The 24,611-nt window shown below is 43.3% G+C and overlaps 1 protein-coding gene and 1 long non-coding RNA gene across 7 annotated transcripts in view; one reads left to right on the top strand and one right to left on the bottom strand.

Moving 5' to 3' along the window:
• Positions 1 to 24,611, top strand: part of Sox5 (SRY-box transcription factor 5) — a 970,651-nt gene that overhangs the window by 328,093 nt on the left and 617,947 nt on the right. The window lies entirely within an intron of this gene.
• LOC113837149 lies at positions 733 to 3,394 on the bottom strand. Its single transcript, XR_003487823.2, has 3 exons — positions 2,852 to 3,394; positions 2,279 to 2,418; positions 733 to 1,633 (listed from the first exon to the last, which is right to left on the bottom strand). It is a non-coding gene; the product is annotated as an uncharacterized LOC113837149 (long non-coding RNA).

The following is a 24,611-nucleotide window of genomic DNA, read 5'->3' on the forward strand; positions in this document are numbered from 1 at the left end:
GTTCCCCACTGGTTCAGCACAGGAGATTACAAACAGAGCAGGTCTCCATCGAGCTTGTTGAGAGGTTCGCGATGAGCAGAATTTTACCCCCACTGATGTCTAAAATAGACATTTCCTCCCTTGCTGTTTATCATCAATAATGTATTAAGTATTCTTAATACTATATCTGCACAATCTTTTCCTTTCTTGCTCTGCAGGCTCATGCTACAGGCCCACCACTTCTGCTTTTCACTTAATTAATAAACCTTATTTGTTATGGACTAGTTAGTTCTTCAACCTTATTTAAAATGAGATAACTTCCATATGAGTGAATTCTAGACTTGGAATGTAATATATTCATATGTGCACATGCTTGTTTATGGTTCTTCCATACCTCCATGCTGGTAAAACACAGATTTAGTTCTTAATTGCCCTGTGTGTCTACTGTAATCAGGACAGCCAGGGTGCAAAGCAAGTTTAGAGAAGCTGAGGGGCAGGGCCAGTTGATTCTTCCAGCACAACTCAGAGAAGTTGGGTTGCCTAGTTTTAAGTTCCTTGTATGTATTACCTTGGTTGGTTGGTTTCTTCATTTTTTAAGATTTTCTTATTGTTTAGCTCTGTACTCATTAGCTAATTCAAGAACTAATTTATACACATTATGAAATTTCTCTTACTTGTTGTATACCATCCTAGGTGGTGGTTTTAAAACAAGTAAAAAAAAAGTTTTAAAAGTCCTCTGAAACACAAATCATGTTCCTTTTTAATATAACAATTTTATTCTTTGAGAATATTATACAATGTGTTTTGATCATACTCACCCCATCTCATCCTAAATCTACCCTCTACCAGCCTGGGCCTTTCCAATTTCCCATCCTCTCTCTCTCTTAGATAACCCACCAAGTCCAATTTATACTGCCCGTGTGTGGGGGACTGCCCCACCGGACCACAGTTAGCCTACCAGGGACCACATCCTTAAAGAAAATGACATTGAGCTCCCCAGGAGCCATCAATAGTGACCATCTCCTCCTTTAGGGCGGTAGGCTCGTGGGCCCTTTTGGCTTCCATGCTGGGATGTTGGTTGGTTTGATTTTGTGTAGGTCTTTAGCAGGCATCCAGAGTTTCTGTGAGCTCCTAAGTGTAGCCATTGTTCAGGAGGTACTGTGTTGCTTCAGTCCTTCAACGTCTGACTCTTGCAGTCTTTCCATGCCCTCTTCTTTTAGTCTCCAAGGCTTTGTGGGTGCACATGTGTGCAGGTGCACGAGTGAATTGTATGTGCACACATGTGTGTATGTGTGCATGTATTATCTGTGTGCGTTTGCACAAGTATGTGTGCATATATGCATGTGTGCTCATATGTGTTTGCATTTGTGCCTTGCGTGCATGTTTGTATTCGTGTGTGTGGCATAAGTGTGTGCATGTAAGTGTGTCTGATATTGCTATTTCTTGAGCTGATTTAAAGTCTCTAGAATGACTTTTTGAATAATATTCAAATGGTACAGAGAAAGTGATACATAACTAGATTGATGACGTGGACAAAGAGCTTCAAAACCACTTAAATTCAGCAAATGCAGGGCAGGTGGAAAATACAGTTCATATGTGGAGTCTAATCACTGGAAGCTCTTCACCGAAGCCTTTCTGGTGTACTTGGTTACAGCTACAGTAAGTAAAGCAGAAAACACGGCTGTGATCCTGAATTGGAAGGGGTTTATACTTTTACCCAGATAACATAATGAATTCTATAGTAGTAAGAAACACTTGTTAACTGAAAGTAGAGAACTATGCCCTTGTGATCCCTGGAAGATTATACTTCTATAAAATATGTCTTATGATGAGAAAAATACACACATTAAAAAAAAAAAAACCTCGAAGCCCATGGTCTTAAATTCTTGTTGCTTTTTATTTTTTGTTGTAAAAAGATAAAGTTATGTTTAAAACATTCAAAATTTTATGATGATAGGAAACAAAAGCCTGAATAAACCCTTTTTTTTTTCAAGAAGAAAAGAAACTTAATGGTTTCCTTTATGTCCTGCTGCTGTGTAGTAAGGCCCTTCCGCCCTCAAAACTGTCCCTCTCATCCCGAATTCCCCATGGAAAAGCATCGGGTTTATGTCCCCTCATTTGAGGTGCTCAAATGTTAGCTCTGCTGCATCCTCCTCCCACACGTACCCCACCCTTCCGCGAGTACCCCACCCTCCCGCGTGTACCCCATTCTCCCGTGTGTACCCCATCCTCCCACGTGTGCCCCATCCTCCCGCGTGTACCCCATCCTCCCGCGCGTACCCCACCCTCCCGCGCATACCCCATCCTCCCGTGTGCACTGGCCTGTCGTTCTCAGAAGCTGTGATCATGTGTGCCTCCATGTCTCTGCGTGGATTTTATCCTGGAGGTTCAAGTTACGTCTGTTGACAAAAGATCTCTCACTGCAATGTCTCTCTTGTCCTGTGATGTCAGCACATACATACACGTCGGAACATACTCAGTGGAAATGAAGATAACACTTGAAGAAGTGAAAAGTAAAGACTGAATTATCCTGATCCTATTTCCTACAGCACTCCCAGGTGCCCCTCCTCCCTTTTGCAGAGTGGCTCACATGCTACAACACAGACCCTTTCGTGGAAATGGGCAGAACTCAGGCAAAGCCTTCTTTATAATGAAATTATTTTAATACCTTTCAGGCAAGAAATTAGTTTCATCAAGAAAATTGATTTAATTTAGAAGAGATGCAATGTTTATAGCCATAACCAGGTTAAACATTTCTTCTCCGTTCCTGGATCAGAAAATAGCTTCTAACCAGCAGCTAGCTGCAAATCGATTAGTTCAGTTTAAGGTTTTCAAATTTTATTAATATCCCACCCATCTCGACAGCACTTACTTTTCTGTGCAGTTCTCTGAGGCTCTTCATACAAGTTCACAAAAGAAACAATGCCACTTGTGACCACAGGCTGACTGTCCACAGCCCAAGTTTCTGTTTTCAGCAGTAATGACTTTGGTTCACAGAGCGGGACTTGGATAAATGGTTATTTTGTTCTGGGGGAGGGGGAGCGCACATCTTTTGGTGGTCTTCATTTTATCTTTTCTGCTCCCCTCCCACATACGTAGAGCCCTTTTTAAAAGTGGAGCTGTATACATTGGGAGTACTGATTTTGTTCCCAGTGGCTTTAATTATAGTCACAATTTCAGAGGCTGATTAATTTTCATGAATCATCCAATACTCACTGTATACCCAAAACCTAAATTGAGGGGAAATCCAGAATAGTGATGGCCTACACATGGCAGCTTTGGTGTTTGCCAGAGCCTCTTCGTGCCGTGGATCGTAACAGCGTAGCCTGTCAGTGGCAGCCCTGATGAGCTTGAGTATTCCATGGAGACAGAGACAGAGGCAGATTTTCTGTATCATCCCCCAGAGACACCTCTGGTCATAAGAATGCTGCAAAGTAGTGATGAAGACGAAGGGAATGCTCGCTGAGCCTACTTTGTATCGAAGCAGGGAAGCAGTGGGTGGGTTTGTTTCCAGGGACTTCCCTTCCCTCATTCCGAGTTAAGGTCACAGCTCCTGTCATCCTGCCCTGGAGAGAGAAGTTACTTATTGTCCCCAAATTGGTTGTCATCGTTGTTGTTCCTCTTTTTTTTTTTTAAAAGAGAGAGAATATTTTGTTTTAAACTTACACATGAGGAGCTCTCAGATAGATCATCATATGGAAACAAAGAGGCTTTACCACTAGCCGGGCAGTGCCACTGATGAATCTGAAATCTGTCTCCCTCAAAACTATTTTAAGTTGTGCTCACATCTGGGTTCATTCTGGAGAGTAGATCAACACATTATGAATTTGGATGTATTGAGAGATCCTGGTACCATATGTTATTTTTAGGTGCAAATGGGTATGGTTTAGGGACATCATTTTTTTTTTTAACACTGAAGAAGAGGACTTCATTATAAATATAATGGAAATCTCAACTGTGAGCCTTTAGCTCTTTTTAGTTTTGTCTGGGCGTGATCCGGCTACTCTGCATTTACGACTGGTAAAAACCGAAGGAGGCAATTCAGAGGCCAGTTCATCGATCATTCTGTCATTTCCAGGCACCACATTTTAAGGAAATATTCAGTCTCCTGATCTCGGTGAGGACTAGGATTACCTGTAGGAGGTCCATGTCATTAGGAAAGACCGTGCCATGAGCTTCTCCGGGTGAAAATGTCCATTGTGCAGCAGCTGTAACAGAAAAGGGTGACTGTAGGAAGAGCAATGTATTCTGCATGGGTGGGTGGGTGGGGGGACAGACGGGCCCTTGGTGTGACAAATCATTTTACAGGGAATTTATTCTTCTTGACACCAAAGGTAACTGTTCTGGGATGAGATTCTATAATCTTGACTGTCCTGTGATATGCAGTTAGCTGAGACTTTGGAGGTAGAAGGCGATGCTTTTTTCCCCTTTTTATTTTTATTTTTTTTATTGATTTTTATTGAAGTAGGAAAACGGGCAACCAACTTCTTGCCTACGCAGGGAGTTGGGCCAAGAAAGCTGTGTATCGAATAAATAATTTGAATACTCGCACATATTTCAGGATTTAATGTTGGTATGTGAAATACTTGACATTTAACTTTGAGATGTGGTATAGCCCTCTCTCCATACGTTACATTTCTGTTCTAGGAACTGTGGTTTTTAGATTCAGCAGCCACCCCATACAGCGAGCTGACAGCATCCAGTCATATAAAATGGCTAATGGACAGTAGATCGTGCAAGGGGTGTAGCAGAACATAAAAACAGAAACTCCAAGTTGGGGCTTAGAGTAGTTTGGGCTCCTCCTCCTCTTCCTTTTCTTCTTCTTCATCCTCTTCCCTCCTTCTTGTCTTACATTAAATATATCCAATGGCAAAAATCAAAATTTTAATTTTTGATCTATGATTCGGCTATGTTGCTATAAAGTACTTTGAAGACAGTTTATTATAGATTCACCCAACACATGTAATTTTTGTTTTGAAACCGAAAGCCAGGCAGTAAATAGGACTTTGGGGCATGTCACATTTAAGGGTGTCTTTATATAGCACCGTAATTTTCTGTATATAAAAAGATACATACATTTTGCTAAAATTAGCATAAGGCCTTGTGTCTGGAGCCCCATATCCCTCTGTGGCCATGTGGTTTTATTCCTTGTGTCTCCTCCGCCATCACCAAACGTATATATTTGGGACATTGGCTTGGGAGGGAATGGGCCAGTTAAATCTCCTTTTGAAGCAAACGCGAAGAAATCTCATTAAAGGAAATTGCCCAGGTATCTTCAGTCCACACTCTGCTTCTGAGAGTTCGTGGGGAAAGACTTTATTTTCTTGTCTTTTACTGCCGAGTTCCACTTTGTCTTAAGTGTCACCCAACAGATCCCAGGGTTCCTAGAGTTGGTTCAGTGGGAAGGTTTTTAGTGGTTTCAGTTTAATGCAAGGAGCTAATCGTAGCTCCAGGGCTTGGCAAGGCTGTAAATGCTAACCCAGGCAGTATCACCTGGTCATGTGGCTTGCTTCCAGGAGACTCCTCTGCCTTTAATGTTCTTTTCCATGCTGGTGACTTCTGTATTCAGGAGCCCTAAAAAATGAGACACACCAGACTGACGTGAAGTCAGAAGAGGAAAAAAAAAAAAGATCACAGTGCAACTTGGGGCAATAACAGAAATCTTACATCTTTCACTGATGATAAAATTTGGTATTTTCCTAGTGTTGTCTTCACTTGGTTATCATCAGCTCAAGCAGAATTATTAGCCCATACTGCTGACTATCTCCTCCCTTTTGTTTCAAGGAATGACACTCAGAATGCAGATGCTCTGGCCTTGATGAACAGTTCCCTCGATGATTGCAGTTAGGTTTGGTAGGTTTTCCATATTCGGGAGAACGCAGTGGCTCACACTCCCTTTGTCACTCAGAGCCTCCTGTCAATAAGCCATCGTTGGCATGCAACAATGAATGGGGGTCAGCCTGGGATTCTTCTGCCTGTTTCCTTTGCCTCTTGATGCCACCCAAAGTTGGTATTGCAATTGTAGCTAATTTATCAACAGGTGCACAATGAGGTGGTGTGTCTATTCGTGTGTTAGTGATTTTCGTCCCCACTTGTGACCTAAGCACTAGTGAGTGTCCAGGACCTGAAGCTATAGAGAGACAATCCATATATCTGTCTTCCAGTTACTGTCCATCCATCCATCCATCCATCCATCCATCCACCCTCTATCTATCTATCTATCTATCTATCTATCTATCTATCATCTGTCATCTATCTATATATCTATCATCTATCTATCTATCATCTATCCAATTGAATCTTTCTATTTGATCACAGAGTGTGGGGGCTGAGTAGAAGCCCTGCTTTGGCACAAACAGCACTAAGCCAAGTAAACATAGATTGGAGTTTCTGTAGTGACTAAGGGTTGGCTAAAGTTTCAAGAGGTGTAAAGTGTGCATTGTAAATGACAGGAGAGGCATTTGACATGGAGAGTCTGCACGGAAGAGTCCATGCAGCTTAGTGTGTGGAGGGTTGGCAGTGTGGGCACACATGGCTTTCTCATAGACCTTAGACCCCGCAGACTCTTGCCCTTCTGCCCTTTGCTCCTCTTGGCTTCCTTGCTCTTCTTCTGGGCTCTTTGGCTCCTCGACCATTCATCCAGGGAGGTGAATGCATGTGATGGTATTCTGCCTAAGCATTACACTTCATTCTCTTTCTTATGCTACAGGGAGTCTGAAGGCAGGCAGATTGAGTTTCCATGCGCCCTTACTTGAGGGAGCAAGCCCTGCAGCTAAGGTCCACGTTCATAAACCTGGGCATTGCTTCTAGGTTACTACGGCACTGCGGCTTTCCCAAGATCTGAGCAGGACCAAGGTTGTCTTGAGACTCTGGTATTTCTACTGTTTCTTCTAATCTTGGTCACTTCCCTTTATAGCCTCAGAATATGTCATTGTCAGAGGTACCCAGATACCTATGTGCCAGTTCCTTGCTTCAGAGAGTGAGTGGGAGAGGGAGATGTGAGGTAAGAGAGGAGGACAAAGCTGAGGGCCAATGTGATCCCTGAATTTGAAACATCAGTCACTAAAATGCACAGCCACACCTTCCTTATGATCCTAGGAGGGAAGTAAGACGGGCAGCAATTCCTTTTATCTATCCCGATACTACACTTTGAAGTGATTCTTGTAATCAAATAGAAACCTTTCAATTTTCTTTTCAGATGTCACTTATATTTTATTTTGATGTTCTGAAAGATCACCAATTGTGGTTGAGATGATGGTGAACTCATTGGAGATAACATAGAAGTTAAATTAGAATGGTTCAGAGGGTAGAGACTCTTGCCATGAAGCTTGATGACTTGAGTTTACCAGAGCCCACAAAAACCACATTGCAGAAGGAAAGAACAGACTCCTAAAAGTTGTCCTCTAATCTCACATTGACACCTACGTTGGCAAATAAATGAATAATGTAAAACTTCCTTTTAAAACAAATTAAATACCCAAATGGCTTTTTATGCCAGTTGTACGGGGAAAGATATTTACATATGAAATTGATCACTGTATCATCGGTGTCAAAATGAGTTGAAGTACTTCATGTTTTGAAAGATACAGTTTGACTCTAAATTTCATCTTCAGAACTTCTTAAATTTGTAGCCAGTGACTCTCTGCATCATGCAGTGAATGAAATCAAAGTGTCAAAAGTGCCGTGTGAGTCGTGAGTGGATTAGAGCATTCACAGGTGCCTCTAGTGTTGGACACACACAGTAACAGTTAGGAGACAAGTCACATGGGTCCACCACCTGTCAGGCCCTTGCTACCTTTGACCCCCAAAACGCCACGCAAAATCAGCTACTAGTTTTAATTACATTATAATCTAAAATCTTGTTACATGGAGCCTTATTTTTAAAAAGTTTAAGTGTATCAGCCCCAAATATATAAAACAACTAACTTTGATTATGGAAACTAAAATGCATATGAACTTATGCATCAAATAATGCAAATTATTGAAGTGTACTAGCCCCCATCCCAAGTTGCAATGCCATAGATAAGAATCTAAAACACACATAATTGAAAGATGCTTGTGAGAAGACACAGCTGTTGGTTCTTCTGCAGGTCCTGTGTGTTTGTCTGACTACAATAATCCATCATTTAGGGCTTAAGGCACATGTAAGCATCTCTAAGATGCTATTAGCTATGAAAATAAAAGAGGACATGGTTGGGGAGGGATGGGACAGATTCATGTAGAGTTCTTGTTGTTGTTTCATGTGTTCCTTTAGTTTTAGATAAACCAGAGATTTTCCATACCCTCACCCCACCCCACCCCACCCCCCACCACACACACACACATTCAGAGTCTGGCGCCCTTAAGTAACTGGAATAAATGTGAACCAAAAATAAGCTTAGAAAATATAAAATTATTTAATCTATGCTTCTGAGTTGCCAAGCTTTACTCATAAGATAAAAAGATTTAAAATCATCTTTTCTGTGCTCTGCATGGTTGTATGCAACTTGAAAGGAGAAAGTAGATTTCCCAAGCCTAGAGCATAAGAATGAAGTCAGTCAGAGTGAAAGAGCAGCTTCCTGACACCCTGGAAGAGAGGGAGCGTGAGGAAGCAGCAGTGATGAACAAAGAAAATTATCAGAAAAGAAACAAAAGCAAGTGGGCCCAGACCCCAAGGGAGTAGTGGTCCCCCTAAGTGTACCACAGCCTTGGGGACACCCAGCACCATTGATGTTGAGGGTGAACAGTTCTCAGTGTGGGGCACCCTACACACCAGAGGCACCTTGATTCTGAGGACATTGCTACAGTGAATGGTCTTAGTTTCTGTCCAGTCAGTCCTCTCACTACTCCATGACTTACCTGGATGGTAAACATAATTCTTTGTCATTTGTGCAAGGTCCCCTGCATCAGGTGACATATCAAACCCTGATAAAAAATCTTTGCTTAGTGTATGTAACCACTATACCGCACTGCAACCTCTCAAACTTCATTGTCATGAGACACTATATCATATGAGAGTCAGTCCTCTCCAAGGTGGCCAGGAAGTGTGTGCCGTACGCTAGAGAGCTTCATATTGAGCTTGTACTATGTTGGCTATATGGTGCCTATCAGTGACCTCATCCTGCAGGTGTGACAAATCCACTGTCCAGTCTCCTTAGACTGATAACTGACACCATCTCAAGTTTCCTGAGGGAAATTAAAGCAGAGTAGCCAGAAACAGCCATGTACCATAGTAAGAGTGAGAACGTTGGCCCCAGCATGTGTGTTTAGATCCAGGTAACAAAAGAGAAAAGGAGGACCATGGAACATTGGCAGCCTCCCTGAGGATTGTGTGTGTGTGATGTGTGCCTGTGCATTCATGAGTGTGTATGGGGTCTGTGTGTACGTGTGTGTATGTGTGCATGTGTGTGTGATGTATGTGTGCCTGCATGTATGCGTGTGTGTCTGCATGAATGATGTATGCATGTGTGCATATGTGTGCATGTGTGTGGGGGTGTGTGCGTGAGTGTGTGCCTGCATGAGAGAGAGAGAGAGAGAGAGAGAGAGAGAGAGAGAGAGAGAGACAGAGAGACAGAGACAGAGACAGAGACAGAGACAGAGACACAGAGAGACACAGAGAGGAGAGATAGAGAGACAGAGACAGAGAGACAGAGAGACAGAGAGACAGAGAGACAGAGAGAGACAGAGACAGAGACAGAGAGACAGAGAGACAGAGACAGAGACAGAGAGAGACAGAGACAGAGACAGAGACAGAGAGACAGAGAGACAGAGAGAGGAGAGATAGAGAGACAGAGAGAGAGACAGAGAGACAGAGAGAGAGTGGTGGATAGGTGCACACAGCTTTGCATAAACACATAGAGGCTAGTGTTGGATATCACTCTCTACATTTTGATAGAGATCTCCCACTGAACCTGGAACATTCTGCTTTGCCTAGACTGAATTGCCAGCAAGTTCCAGGGATCACCTGTTTCTGCCCTCCTGGTATTGGTATCTCTCCAGGTATAAGGGTTTTAACCTCCTGACGCTGGCATACCTAGCTTTCTTCTGGGTACTGGGAATCCCAACTCAGGACCTCATGCCTGCGAGGCAGTCACTTTATTCACTGAGTGTCTCCCAGCCCCGGGATTGTCCTGGGTAGCTGGGATATCCAGCAATCCTCCCCTTTACTTCGGAGCATTTTCTTGAACACAATCTTCACCTAAGTGCCTGGCTTCGATCTGTTTCTACTCCAGTGTGTTGGAAAAGAATCCTCTGTTCTGCTCTTTCCAGGGATCTATTTAAAACCCTGTCTGGTTCTTGGATGCCAAGTTTGCATTCAGGCCCTCCCTGTGCCCGCTCCACCATACCACATGGCAGCACACAGCAAGGCTGGCAGCACCTCCCAATGCCATCGTGGTTTTCAGTGTCCCAGATTCAGAGGATGACTATACTTTGCCAACAAGGTGTTTCCTTCAAGAACATGGAAGCTCTGTAAAGGACGGCTTTATGGGAGCCAGCCTGCTGGCTTGAAGCTAACTCAGTTTGAAGGGTTGTTGTTGTTGTTGTTCTTTTATTAATTCTTTGAGAAATTTCACATAGTATTTTCTGATCACATTCTTCCTGTAGCCCTTCCCACTTACCTACCTCTCCCAACTGAAGGCGGGTTATTAATGAGTGCACTAGACCCAAGATAAATGATAAATGGGTGGTTTTTTAGAACAACTTACACAGATAATAGTGTGTGTGTGTGTGTGTGTGTGTGTGTGTGTGTGTGTGTGTGTGTATGTATGTATGTATGCCCGCACACATGTGTTTCCCTATCCTTGTGCTTGGGTACGGGTAATGGAAATGGGTCCTCTCCCTCCACCATGTGGGTTTTTGGTCCCTAGTCTTGGTGGCAAGCTATCTTGCCAGCCCCTGTCATGTCATAATTATTGCTTATCATATCAATAAGTTTTTATATTACACTATTTTGCATATTAGATTGTATTGTATTTCCTTTGCCATCACACCTACAGTTTTTAAGTTGATCATGTTTACTTTTGGTTTAGTTTTTTTATGTATGTTCTTTGCTGTTCATGGGAGGGTAAGATATTCTCTAAACAAGCTGTTCCTCCTCCTAGCCTTGTTCCCTGTATTTTAGGGGACAGTTCATTTCACTTAACTCTTTTCTTTTGAGTGACTGTGATGTTTTGTCTTTTGGCTTCTGGAGTCTCGTCTAAGAGAACAGCAGAGAGATCCACGCTGTGGGTATTTTATACTTCTACAGCCTACCCTAAAATTCCAGCCATCACTTACCTCACCGAGATGGCAACAGAGGGGCAGGGCCAAGCCAAACCCAGATAATGTGTTGTGATTACACTGATTGCTTCTGCTTGCTATCAGTGGATGCTGCATACAAGAGGGTGGGCATGGCACCTCGGCATCCCCTGACAAGCACCGGAAATGGGGACAGTTTGTAGATTCTCTCTATCTTTATATTGTTAAAAAATGATCCACAGGCCACAAGCCTAGTACACAGCTGCTTCTCAAAGCTGTTGTATAAGGTGTTGCTACCAAGTTTTACATGCTTTCCCTAGCAAACACCACCAAACAAAAACTCAAAGCAACAGAAGTTCACAGGAAGAGTTCTTGACCAAATGAGGAGGTTTCACACTTGCCATTTTTAAACCAGGGCATAACAATATTTAGTGAGTGTTCATGCTATGAATCACTTCCCTAGCCACTGTGTTCTTTAAGAAACTATTTTACGTGTGTGTTTACACATGCGTACTCACACATGCATATGTACACGTGTGTGCACACACAACATGGCTCATATGTGGACGTCAGAGGACAACTTGAGGCACCTGTGTCCTCCTCCTGCTGTGCGGGTTTTATGGATCCAAGTCCAGTTTTCAAGAGTAACGGTGGCGCCTTTACAGGCAGGGCTATCTTGCCAACCCAGTGAATTGTGTTTTTAATGGTCATAGTTCTTCCCCCAGAGGCTTCTTCCAATAGTCGATCTGCTTTGCCATCTGTAGTTGCTTGAACTTTCAATGAATTGTTATTAATTATGTGTAAATTTCTCTCTGTGTCAAAAAATTGTTCCGTTTTTATAGCCCAGCATTATTATGGTTATCATTTTGATTTTGCTGCTGCCAGTAGTGAAATTCCCTCTGATGAAAATGGGATTTTCTAATCCTGATAATGGCTGAAAGATTAGAAAAGATATTAAGCATTTTGGGGGGGATATTGCATACGCAGAGTGTTACATAAACAGGAAGAAGAAAGCCGTCAAGTACAAAAGAGGTAAGCCATTATGCTCTTGGAAGAAAACGATGTAGTCTAGCTGGTAAGAGTAGACCCAGAAGAGACACACAACAGCTGTGAAGGCAGAATGGAGCGATGTGGGGTGCAGGACAAACAGGCAATGGGCCTAGACGGATTTATACACTTGCCGTAAAAGTTTGAGAATTATAAAATCCCAAAAGAATTGATAGCCGGGTTGAAGGTCTGCAGGTCCTGAACACAGTCACACTGGAAGCACATCATGGGTTTTGAATTCTTTGACATATGTTATATAATTATATACTCCAAATATCCCTGTGGAAGATTCAGGGTAATTATTTTCTCCATGGAAACAAAGACCAAAGAGATAAACAATGTTTTTGTTTTTAAAAAGACACACACTTAGCCGTGCTTTCTTTTTTAAGTGTCAGGAATGTGACATCGGGCCATTTAATTACTAGTCCCCCGTCATTTCTTCAGAAGCTCAGTGGTAAATGACATATTCATATTAGTCAGAAAATGTACTGGGGAATTCTTTCACATTTACACAAGAATGCCTGTAGAGATCTAAGGCGGGATTCTAGAAAATTGATATGTATTTAAGTTGATTGAAGAATTTATTGATAACACTAGTCAATTGCCCTTCAACCTAGGGTGGTCACTTACCTGAACTCTCTTTTAATCTCATGATGTTTTCTGTTGTTTCAACTCTACCAAGAAGGCTTCTCCCATATAGTCTATTGTGGCTAAGTTTATTCAAACCTAAGTCATTCTCTTTACACAGGAGAGAGGTTAAGAACATCAGTTCTAAGATGTTGTCCTCAGAGAATTGCTTATTTCACCCACTCGTTGAGTGGATAAATGACAGAGTGCTCCTAATGTGGGTTAGATGACAGGGGAGCCAGTTTTGTCTCCAAGCTGTCAAAATAAAACCATGTGAAGGGCAGCAGGGGCAGGTCAGGTAGGCAGAGGGAATGGTGGGCTTGGGTGATCAATGTGTATGATGTTACAGAGGCAAATCAGGAATGTTTGAAGTTGCATTGTGCAGTGCGCTTCCACAGTTGGATTCTAAATATTTACCTCAACAACAACAACAAAGGAGAGTATTAAAGTGGATAAATAAATAAATGGTCACCACGAGGACTTGGATATTGTAGCAATGCATACAGGTATCAAAACACCTGATTGCACCCAATGCAACACTGTGATTATCTGCCATCAGCATAAAAGTAAAGGAAGAGCTGGAGAGATGCAATCATGAGGACCCACAGCTGGAGGAATTCCAGCACCCACATAAAAGCCATGAACAGTGACTACAAAAACAGAAGGATCCTACAGATTCATTAGCTGGCCTAGCTAAATCAGTGAGCTCCTATTTTACCAAAAGACTACCGTAAGGGGATAAGTCAGAGAGGAGTACAAAAAAGGTCTGCCCTGGCTCTGCCTCCATGTATTGGGATGCACACATAACTCATATGCATTACACACACACACACACACACACACACACACACACACACACACACACACCAAAGAATAAAACAAAAATAATCTATGCCCAGGGTTGTTTTTCTCGACTGGCATTTGACAGGTGAGAGTAGAGTCATGAGCCTGCGAAGACATGGCTGCTTCCATCCCATGGACCCATCTCAAAGCAAAAGCCTTACATGTAACTGGAAGAGTGAGTTTCTTGGCTGTGCACTTTGTTGGTTCCCTGACATACCCTCTTTGAGCTGGTAAGGCAATGTCTTCTAGACAGATGGAGCCCCAGCTGTTTGGAATCCCACAGAGAGTGAGGAATAAGCATCCAGATGTTCCCAGCAGCCATGTCAGTTTTCAGGGTTGTTTTCTTTACATGTATGTGGTATGCATGTGTTTTCCTGGTCATAGGTGCACATGCATGTGTATATGTTTGCAAGTTGAGGCCCCAGTTTGACATTGGGTGTCATCCTTTGTTGCTCTCCATTTGTAAAATGGAAGTGCTCCATTTTGGTTAGTTGGTTAACCAGCCAGCTCCCTGTCTCTATGTCTAGTACACTGGACCATCGGGAGACCACCATGTCCACCAGTGTCTTATGTGCACTCTGGGGATCCAATTTGATTCCTCAAGTCGAATGGCAAGGACTTTACCCCTTAGCCACCTCCTCGGACCCCTAGTATAGCTATGTATGATTTATCTTGTCAAGAGCTCAAGAAAGACAAACAGAAGCTAGTGTCATGGCTACAGGCTTTTGTTATTGCTCATTATCATCATCATCATTATTATTTATTATTACTGAGCCAGGGTTTCATGTAGCCCCAACTAGCCTCACATTCATTATGTAAGTGAATTGACCTTGAATTTTTTTTACCTTATCTCCATGTCTTGAGTGATTACAGACGAGTGCCACCATGCCTAGTTTTTGCAGTGCTAGGAGTAAATGCAAGGCCTTGTGTATATTAGATAAGCACTCTACCCAACGAGCTACATGCCCAGCCTTTTGTCTTGCTCTCAATATACTTCATATTTCTACGGACCTCACCAGGAGGCCTCTGTCGAGGTCAAGATTGGAGCTTAGTGTTAGGACATGTTTCTTGGCTCTGTGGGTGATGGGAGCCTCGTCTAAATAAAGGGGCATGGACTCCTTGGGACAGGGTGGTTTTGTTTCTGTTTGAACACTGGTACTCAAAGTGAAATACCTTGCCTGTTTTTTGTCCTGATTCTACTCTGTCCATCCCATTCTCTGTCCTTCCTAGGCCCCTTTTCTGTGTCCTGTTACTGTTGTTTTCCCAGGTGTAAACACCAAATGTTTCCTATGTTAACCTATGCTTGGGGGTGGGGGGTGAGCAGGAGGCCTCTCAATGCCCTGGCAGTCATAAACTAATTAAAGGAGACAGGAACCACCAACAAAAGAAAGTTCTCAGTTTCTCTCCCCACCCCCTCTTTTCTTTTTCTTTCTTTTGACCAGTAAATAGCCAGCTCCTTTGTCCCTGGCTGTACTATTTCATTTCTGGCACCATTGTCCTCATTGTTCTCTCAAACAGGAGGGGTCTGGGCCAGGAGCAGCAAGGTCTCTGCTAATGACGGGAAGTCTTTAAAGTTTGCACTGCATTTCATCTTCTCTGTGGGAGTTTTAGGACGTACCCAGTGTTTGATCCCCACCGCGCAACTTTGCTTCTACTTAATTAACGGATCCCCCATTACCCTTTCTCATTGAGAGGCGCACGGGAGGCCCATTGGGAAGTAATTCAAGGCCAATCTGAGTGATGGCAAGAATTAGTGAAGTCGGTTGTTTTAAGGCTAATGCTTAGGAAATAAAGATGTCCCATTTCAGAGATCTCATTTAAAATTTGTGCTCATTTCTCTTTTCTGTTACGATAGAACAGGTATATCAATGATTTCGCCCCAGAGCAGTGTAAGGACCATTCTGGGGGCAATTTGTAACTGTCAGGAATATAAATAAAAAGAGGATGATATTTGAAGATGTAACAATGTTAACGAGCTTCCCCCCCCCTCTTTTTATGGCTCACAGTCTCTTTCTGCCCAGCCTATTAGCCAGGTCACAACTGTCCATAGCAACTTTTCCAGGGCTCATGAGGCAGGATAGCTGGTGGGGGCTGTTTCAGGGGTGGCTCATTTTACAGTCCAGGAGAAGTTAGACTATGCTCTTGTGACGTTGCTTTTGTTCCAAGGGTGTCTGATGAGTCACAAATAACAAATCATTAGTCAGTATTGGGATTCTGTCCCCAGTCTAAGCTCTTTGCAGTGAGTGTGGCAGAGCAATGCCACGAGTCACAAGTTGGTGTACACATGCCTAGAACTGAGCCCTTACGTTTCCTGAATTTGCTGGCCTGCACCACAGTTACAAAGGTGTCTGTAGGGAGAAGGCCTTGCTCAACTTCCTGTCCTTCTAGTCCCCCAGCCCTATGAGCAATGACCCCCTTTACCTAATGAATTAGGAGCTACTCCTGCCTTGCAATTCTCAGTTTGCCACTTGGCACTGAGAATCAAAGCAGGGCTATTTAGTGCAGCAGTAAATGGCCCGACACATTAGCCCCCTGGCATGCTAAGCTATTAGGCTGTTTTACTGTTGTTAAAGTTACATTTGTTAGGTGGAGTTGCTGCCCCTCCACACAAACTGAGCAGAGTCTGATGCCCAATGGAGACAGCACATGCATACAACGTGAGCCAGGCAAGGACCCAAAGGGTCAGGCCAGCTGGCTGTGCCTCAGATCAGCGACATTGTCAAGATGCAGAAGTGAGACCCTGGAGTGGAGGTGGGGAGGCCACCAGACAGACGTGGATCCTCTGCTGTGCTGTGACTAAGCTCATTACATGGACTTGATCGAGCACTCTTATAATAGTTCTTACGTGAAGCACTAATTGTCAAAGTGTCACCGAGTAAGGAAGGCCAGAGGTGAAGGCTGGTACGGCCGGCACCCACTAAGGCGTGTATTGTAGCTGGATAGAAGGCTGAGGCGAGGGAGGGATTATCCCAAATGGAAGGAGAAATAACTATAGTTGTCGTATGTGAACATGTGTGTGTGAGAGGGGGGGGAGGGAGGGAGAGAGAAAGAGAGAGAGAGAGAGAGAGAGAGAGAGAGAGCAGTAGACAGACAGTCAGACAGAGAGACACACATACACAGAGGGAGTGTTTCTGAAAGCTAGGAACATGCCAGCAGTATCTAGCTTCATGCAGCCAGCTTGCAGGGTTGAGTTGGCATTTGGTAACTTGGGAGCGGCTGCCAGTATGTGTGTAGTGGGAAAAGAGGGAATAGACAACAAGAAAAACACATAGAGCTTTAAAAAAGATGTAAAGTGATTCACTTCGTGCCATATGGACAAAAATGTTGTCACAAAAATAAGGCCAAAAAATAGTGCCAGGTTAGACTTTTAGTTCAAAAACATATGTATAACCATCCCATGAACATGAATTTTAATTAGTATTTTGATAGAGAGAAACCAGATATTTTTTTAACCTGCTCTGTTCTTGTTTTCTGTTCCTCTCCCAGTTTTAGCCTCCATTAAACATTCATGTACTGTATGTTTTGTGTCTGCATGAAGAAAAATGCCTTATCCCGGGACTGGTGGGAATGCAAACATCTTAGTTTTCTGTGGCATACAAAATATCTTCCCGGTGGAGCATGCAAGTAGAAGCTCGTCTCAGGGAAACGGAGCACTCTCTGTGAGACCCAGGCACACCAGGGAGGAAGGAAGCCATATGCCTCGCTTTTTGTCAGTGCAGGCAGCGGGACCCATTCCGGTCCCCACATCCACCGTTCCCACCATGTGCATCTCGTCTCTCTGGGGTGCCTTTGCAACAAGGGATGCGTTTCGCACATCTATGCACACACACACACACACACACACACACACACACACACACGTATATATGGTACATATATAATGCATATATGCATGTATTATTATTTGACAGGACTGCTCAGAGAGAGGACTGGCTATAACTACACAAACCTTGGGTAATGGATCATGTAGTTTATTAATAAATCTCATGTATCTTTACATAATCTAATGCATATTCACATATTTGCATTTTACTTATCAGCTGTGATCCACTTGCTTTTGTGTAGGCATGATGAATACTTATGTGTGTGGATGCCTGGGCATGGGGTGGTGCATGTGTGTAGAGGTCAGAGGTCAATACTGGTGACTTTCTCTATCATTCTCTGCCTGATACTGAAACAGTGTCTCTCACTGCACTGGAATCTTGCTATTCCAGCTAGGCTGCTAGCCAGCAAGCCCTGGGACTCCTGTCTGTGCCCTCCATCCCTGCAAACACGGAGTTCCACGGGCCCGCCTCTATGGCTGCCTTTGCCATGAGCGCTGGAAGGAAGACCTGAACTCAGGTCCTCAAGCGTGTGCTGCAAGACCTTACCCACAGAGCCGTCTTCCCAGCCACTAGGCTTGTCCTGCTTGCACAGAAGATTGGCAAGATCTGTGCTAAACTGTTCCCCTTAGCACATGTCACTCTCACCCCCAGTAGGTGCTTCTTCAGTCCCCTGAGAGAGATGACTGAAGGCAACACAGTAAAAGTGTATGTATTGAGAAGCTTGTTGCTGCCAAGGAGGTTGGGTACATTCCAGGTGTCCCCCACAAAAGGAATATTGGTGGATCAGCTATTTGTATTGTGAATGAAAAAAATTGATAGCAATACTTAATATTTAATTTAATCATGTCAATAATAATATTAAAGTAATAATATGTTGGAACCCAGCCCCCATGGGGTCTCTAAGAGTTGTTTTCAGCATAACCACAGGTACCTCCTGTTTTCCTGACCTCACCCCACTGGAATCAATATCCTGTTGTGAACCCTTTGACCTGGGGTTTTTGTAAGTTTGTATATAAGGCTGCTCCACAAGAAAGGTGAGAGACATTCTCTCAGAAAAGGACCAGGAGTCTTGTGGTTCATCCAAATCTCCAGGCTTTCTCCCAATACTCGGACTTAGTGGCCAAGAGCAGCCACAATAATAGTAAGTTATTATTGTCACTTTAGCATTGTAATCAAAGTCTGATAAGGTCTTGCATCCTGTAATCCTAGAAGTTGGGAGGTAGAAACAGGAAGATCAGCAGTCCAGGGTCATCCTTCATGCCTAGTGACTTCCCAGACAGCTGGGCTGTGTAAGACCATCAGAAATAGACAGATTCCCCAAAGCCATTGCAACAACTACAGCAAGGAGTCAGTCAGATCTCAGTACGAAATTTACGTTCTCTCATATTCTCTGCTGGAATCTCTGAGCCTTCCTGGGGGAAACTAGCTGTATTTTAGTCAGATCCAAAGATGGGTGTGAAATCTGCAACTGTCTTATAAAAGGTGAAGTTTACCCCAAGGTGGGGAGGTGGTAATGTGACCAGTCATCTCCCTCATCTCTGTCTCCCCGAAAGGAACCTGTGGTCCCTTCCCTGAGCGGGCTTTTACTGAAGCCCTCTTGGTGCTGGTGGGTGAGGGTTTTGCTGTTGTCTTGTGCTTTCCTCTCGAAGGAGTTAGCCATTGTTCCTGTAAAGATCATGCTATGGTTTGGCTCTGGCGTGTCCCCAGTATGTCCATTTCCCTTTCACCTCTTATCTGACCTTTCCTCCTCCTTCCTACATCTCAGTTCACCCATCTACCCAACCGCCTACACATCAATCTATCCCTGTATACCTCCATACATACCTACATACAAACCTACCTACATACATACATACATATATACATGCATATACATACACACACATACATACATAATACTCTCTGTCTATGAGTTCTACATGTGAGGAGAGTTGAATGTCATTTCCTTGATGCAAGGATATTTGTAAGCGGGATTGTTTCAGGCGATCCTGCCCAGACACCCCTTGGGGGAGGGGGTGAGAAGATGCAGCACCAAGGACTCAGGCACTGGGAGTCAGTGAGTAGCAGAGTGTGAGGCAGACTCCTTTATTAAGGAAGTTAGAGCTGCCTTTAGACCCCCTCCCAAGGTCCCATTGGCTCAGGCAGCTGACTCTGCTGCATTGCCCTTTCCTCATTGGTGTCTCCATTAGGTGTCTCTTGGTCAGCAGTCTCTGGGCATAGAGGCAGGCTTGGTTGGCTCAGGGAGGAAGTGTCTGCCATGCATGCTTATGCGGGCTAGCCTGGGCACCTGGGCAGGGCAACTGCAGCTTGGGTAGGCTGGCCGGCAGTTTCTCCTACATGGGATCTTTCCTGACTGTTAGGTTTTCAGGAGTACCAGTGGATTTTGGTTAATCCAGGGTTTCAGAAGCATCTTGTGAAATGAGGGAAAACTGAAGGATGGCTTAGACACATTTTCTTCTGACTGTTCTGTGCACATGGGCCATTTTCAAGAGTTAGGACACAGGGGAACTCAGTGGAAGTGTAGATGGCTATCCAGGCTTCCCTGTCTTTCCCTGCTCCGTCCAAAGAGACATGGATACAGTGAAAGTCAGACAACCTAGGCACTCTCTCCCCCACAAGTGGTTTTCTGAAAATTACGGGGTGAGCTTTGGAAATACTCCTGGAGGGCTGTGAATGTTGTTCAGTGGTCAAGTAACCTTGTGTGCATGAGACCTATGGTTTGATTCTCAGCATTGCTGAAATGTAAATAAATGTAAAAGAATATATGTAGTTATTAAATATAACATTAGCTGAAATTGGAAAACATTGGAAATAACCTAATTCCTCACATATAAGACATTTGTTGGATAAATTAAAATATGCTCATATAATAAAATACAATTCAATAATAACTAACGAGGACATTCTTTATGAGTCATTTAAAGATGCTTCCAAGATCCAGTTAGGTGGAGATTTTAAAAAGTCTTCAGAGAGTATAGGGAATGCTATTGTTTCCATAAGAAAGACAAACAAATGGAATAATTACATAATGCTGATAATTTAAAAGCATAAACATAGGAAAGATAGGTTGAGCTAGGGAAATTAATGAAGTATGTCTAGTGTATAGGTGGAGAAAACAGGATTAAATGGAGTCAAATAATGCTTCCTTCGTTTACAGTTTTTATTTTTGACTCTTGTAAACATTTTATGTATTTTAAAAAGTCAAATGTAATGAGCAGAAATGGGACAGTATATGCCAGATTGTAAGATGGATGGATAGAGACAGATGACAATCTTTGTGGCTGGAGCTTGGGACGACGACTCTATCAACACCGAAAGGGAGGGAGGAAGGGAGCAAGCATGTCTGAAATGATGAAGTATTGGCGATGATCCACCTTAGTCCTTAACTCACGTGTATCTCTGTTTCCAGAAACTTCCAGGGACTGTCTCCTCCCCTCTTACTACCTTTGTGAAAAGGAATGAGACTGAATACAAACTATGACTCTTTTCCACTTAGGGGGGTCACAGTTGAGTCAACAATGAGATGACTTAGTCTGATGAAAAGAGAGACACAGTGTTCAAGTTGTTTGCCTGTGTGTGAATTGTAATTGTTCACACAGCATGTTATAGGCCATGTTACTTGCTTTCTGGTAAGCCATATTGTTTTATTCCTACCATTTTTATTTCTAAGCAAAAAAAAAATGTCAATACTGTGCTCTCTCTGCTCCCATGCAACCCAACTCTTTTAGCGGGAAAGCAGCCTTTGAAGTTAAGCCTTTAAAAGCAAAAAGGTAGTAGTTATTTACTAAAGTAATTTTATTAATAAAATATTGCCATCAAAAGGAAAAAACAAAACATGAAAATGGATTGATTTCATGATTTACCAGGGCCAAAGTTTTTAAAGACAGTCTCAAACTTTTTCTTCTCTCCTGATGGCTGATGGGTAGGGTTCCTAGACGGTATGTATAAAATAAGCATGTTTGGTGTAAAGGTGTGTGTCATTTAACGATTAGGCCGTGTTGCAGTTCCTTATGCAACAGGCATTAGCAAACATTACTTGCAGGCAGGATGGTTTTGTGGTGACTAGTGTGGAGGTCTATCTAGAGTCACGCCTTCAACTTTCTGTCACAAGTAAAGGCAAGGAAGAAGGGGACATGAGGCTGACACTTCCTGACTATAGAAAATGTATGATTGATTTCGCCAAAAATACTGGCACCCATGGGTGTCAAAAATGTGACTGATTGTTTTTACATGGGTCCTCTGATTAAACAGGTAAATTTCCAAACCATGTCAGGCCGGGCAAGTCAGGTGTGACTTAAATGGGATGCTAGGAGATGGCTAGGAGAAATCTGGAGGGCAATGGGCACCCTATGTGTTTCAAATGGGAATGGAATGAGCCATTATGGCAAAAAGAGCCTCTCTTTGGGTAAGACTTTGTGTCAGTTGGTGGTCTCAGCATTAAAGCTATGTGACTACTGTTTGCCATCTAAGCCCTAAGAGAGGGAAAATATCAAGAATGAGGCAGAAACAAGGTTCTTATACCAAAAGCGATGAAATAGAAGCTTTCCCATTCAAAGTGGTCAAGGTCTCCAAGTTTTTAAAATGGGGATCCGTAGACTCTATATGCCAGTCTTCCGATAATGCTGGCCGATGGCATGGATTCGCCAGCTGTAACCCAGGCACAAGCATGCATGCCACGGCTGCTTGGGTGCACTTGAGGCTGCACTCACGCAGAAAGCCCTCTCCAGAATAGCCTTCCTCCTCTGCCATCTTATTTACATTTCATCTCCTGGAGTAAATTCCCATCATTTGAACTTTTAAAAAATATATTTCAATGTTACTTAAGCAAAGATGAGTAATGATGTGAATGGGTTTAAAATAGGTTATTACCAGTCAAATATGCGCCGGCTAAATTATATTTTAAAAGGGGGTGTCCTCTGGAACATTCCAAATGGAGACTTCATTCTAAGTAATCAAAATTGCTTTGCTTGTTCAGAGCGGCATTAAAAGCCCCATCCACTAATTGAGCGAAGGCAGGGATGAGGCAGCCCTGTCCCCTCATTAGATGATCTTGCAGGCACGGCTTGTCATCCTGGGTTGCCAGGCTCAATCTAATAGTACCGCTGGCTCACATTAATGGTAATTCATTATGACACGCTATGTCCTTCCAGTGCTGCAACAATGGGGAGCCAGTGGGACATCTGTCTACCCTGCTCCTTCTTGATCCTGTCCTTCCTTCCCGCTGTAGTTCAAGCAGCCACCTTGGTGTAAACCTGCATCTTTGGCTGACTGGAGACTGGAGATCTCCTGGGGGATTGCAGTCTGGTCCCTCGTGCAGGTTTTATAAAGACGTTCTAGGACCATAGGCTAAGTCCATATGGAAAACCATAGCACTTACTAAAGGAAATGTTTGTGTGTATGAGAGAGAGACAGATAGAGAGAGAGAGAGAGAGAGAGAGAGAGAGAGAGAGAGAGAGAGAAAGTGTGTGAATGTCCCTCTCTCTTTCTCTCTCTCTCTATATATGTATGTATAAATGTGTGTGTGTATATGTGTGTGTGAGAGAGAGAGAGGGAATTGTGTGAATGTCTCTCTGTCTCTCTCTATATATGTATGTATGTATAAATGTGTGTGTACCAACAGAGGTGTTAGCTTGTTTGTGTGTGTTTATGTGAGTATGAGTATATGTGTGTTCGTGTCTATGTATATATGCTTTTGTATATGTTTGCATGTATGTATGTGTTTGGATGTGCATGTAGGGAGTTTATGTGAGTGCGTATGCATGTGTGCTCATGAAAATGTATGTAACATGTCAGTGTGTATGTATGTGTATATATGTGTGTGAATATGCATGCATGATGCATGTATGTATATGTGAGTGTATATATGTGTATGTGTGTGTGTGTGTGAATATGCATATGTGTGTGGGTGTGTACATGTATATATGTGTGCGTATGATTATGCACACACATGCTATGGCTTCTTAGGGAGTAAATATTCTCATTCTATATCAATTCCCAATTCCTGGAAGAATACTCCTAAGAAGTATTCAGATGGAATTGTTTCCAGGCTTCAGGTTTCTCCCTCAGCGTCTGGCTGTTCAACACCTTGGAGGAAACACTGGGTGGAAGGATGGACCTACTTACCCTTTCCTATCACAGGATCAGGCAACCCGAGCAGCCAGGATTCACCATGTCCTCCCAGTATGTGGCAGGGCAAATCTAATTTGCATGTTTGCATGGGTTCATTGTGTTGAGTCAGATCATTTCTTCTTTTGGCAGGAGGCTGTCTCAGCTGTGCCCAGGCAGGGTTGTCAATTCTCTGATGGGGCTTTTCCTGCTTGTCTGTAGATCACCCACAGAGGTAGAAAGGTCGACTGTATTGACTCGCAGACTCTGCAGGCCAAGAGTGGTGATGTTGCCTAGGAATGAGGTTTGGGACCGCCGTGTCACCCACTGTTTGCCGAGTCTGAGTCAGAGCTCATGGTGGGATGTCCGCTCCAAGTAGTTGGGCCATGGTGTGATTTCCACAATGCTAAAAGCCCGTGTCCTCACACACCATTTGTGTCCCTTTGGGTTATATTTAAGGAAATAGCCCCATTTTCCTCAACATACTCTAAGTGAGTAGAAAGGCTGGCCGTGATTAGCCACCACCATCGAGCTTTATGAGGGTCTTTCTGGTGTATGACGCTGTCAACACCATCGCCTCTGTCCAGATTTTACATTCAGAATGCAAAACCCATTGCTTCATGCATGTTCCCGAATAAAACAGTCTGTCTGTCTTTCCATAGTACTTGTAAGGTGTGTTGACTGAGTTCTTGCTGAGATCTGTGCCCACGCTCACCTTCACAGGACAAACCTTAGCACCCACGAGCAACCCGAGCCATCCATGGCGTATTCTTCCCCACAAAGACAAGCAAACAACAATGTATATGTGTGTGAACTCAGCACTGTGTATGTGTGTGTGCAGTGAAGTTAGTACCATGCATATGTGTGCACAATGAAGTTAGCCCTGTGTATATGCTAACATGTTCATGTGTGATGAACAGTGCTGATTCTATATGTGTGTGTACAGGATTAACTTGGCGCTGAGTGTAT

Source organism: Cricetulus griseus, chromosome 8 (assembly GCF_003668045.3).
Source record: "Cricetulus griseus strain 17A/GY chromosome 8, alternate assembly CriGri-PICRH-1.0, whole genome shotgun sequence".
Taxonomy (NCBI): Eukaryota; Metazoa; Chordata; class Mammalia; order Rodentia; family Cricetidae; genus Cricetulus; species Cricetulus griseus.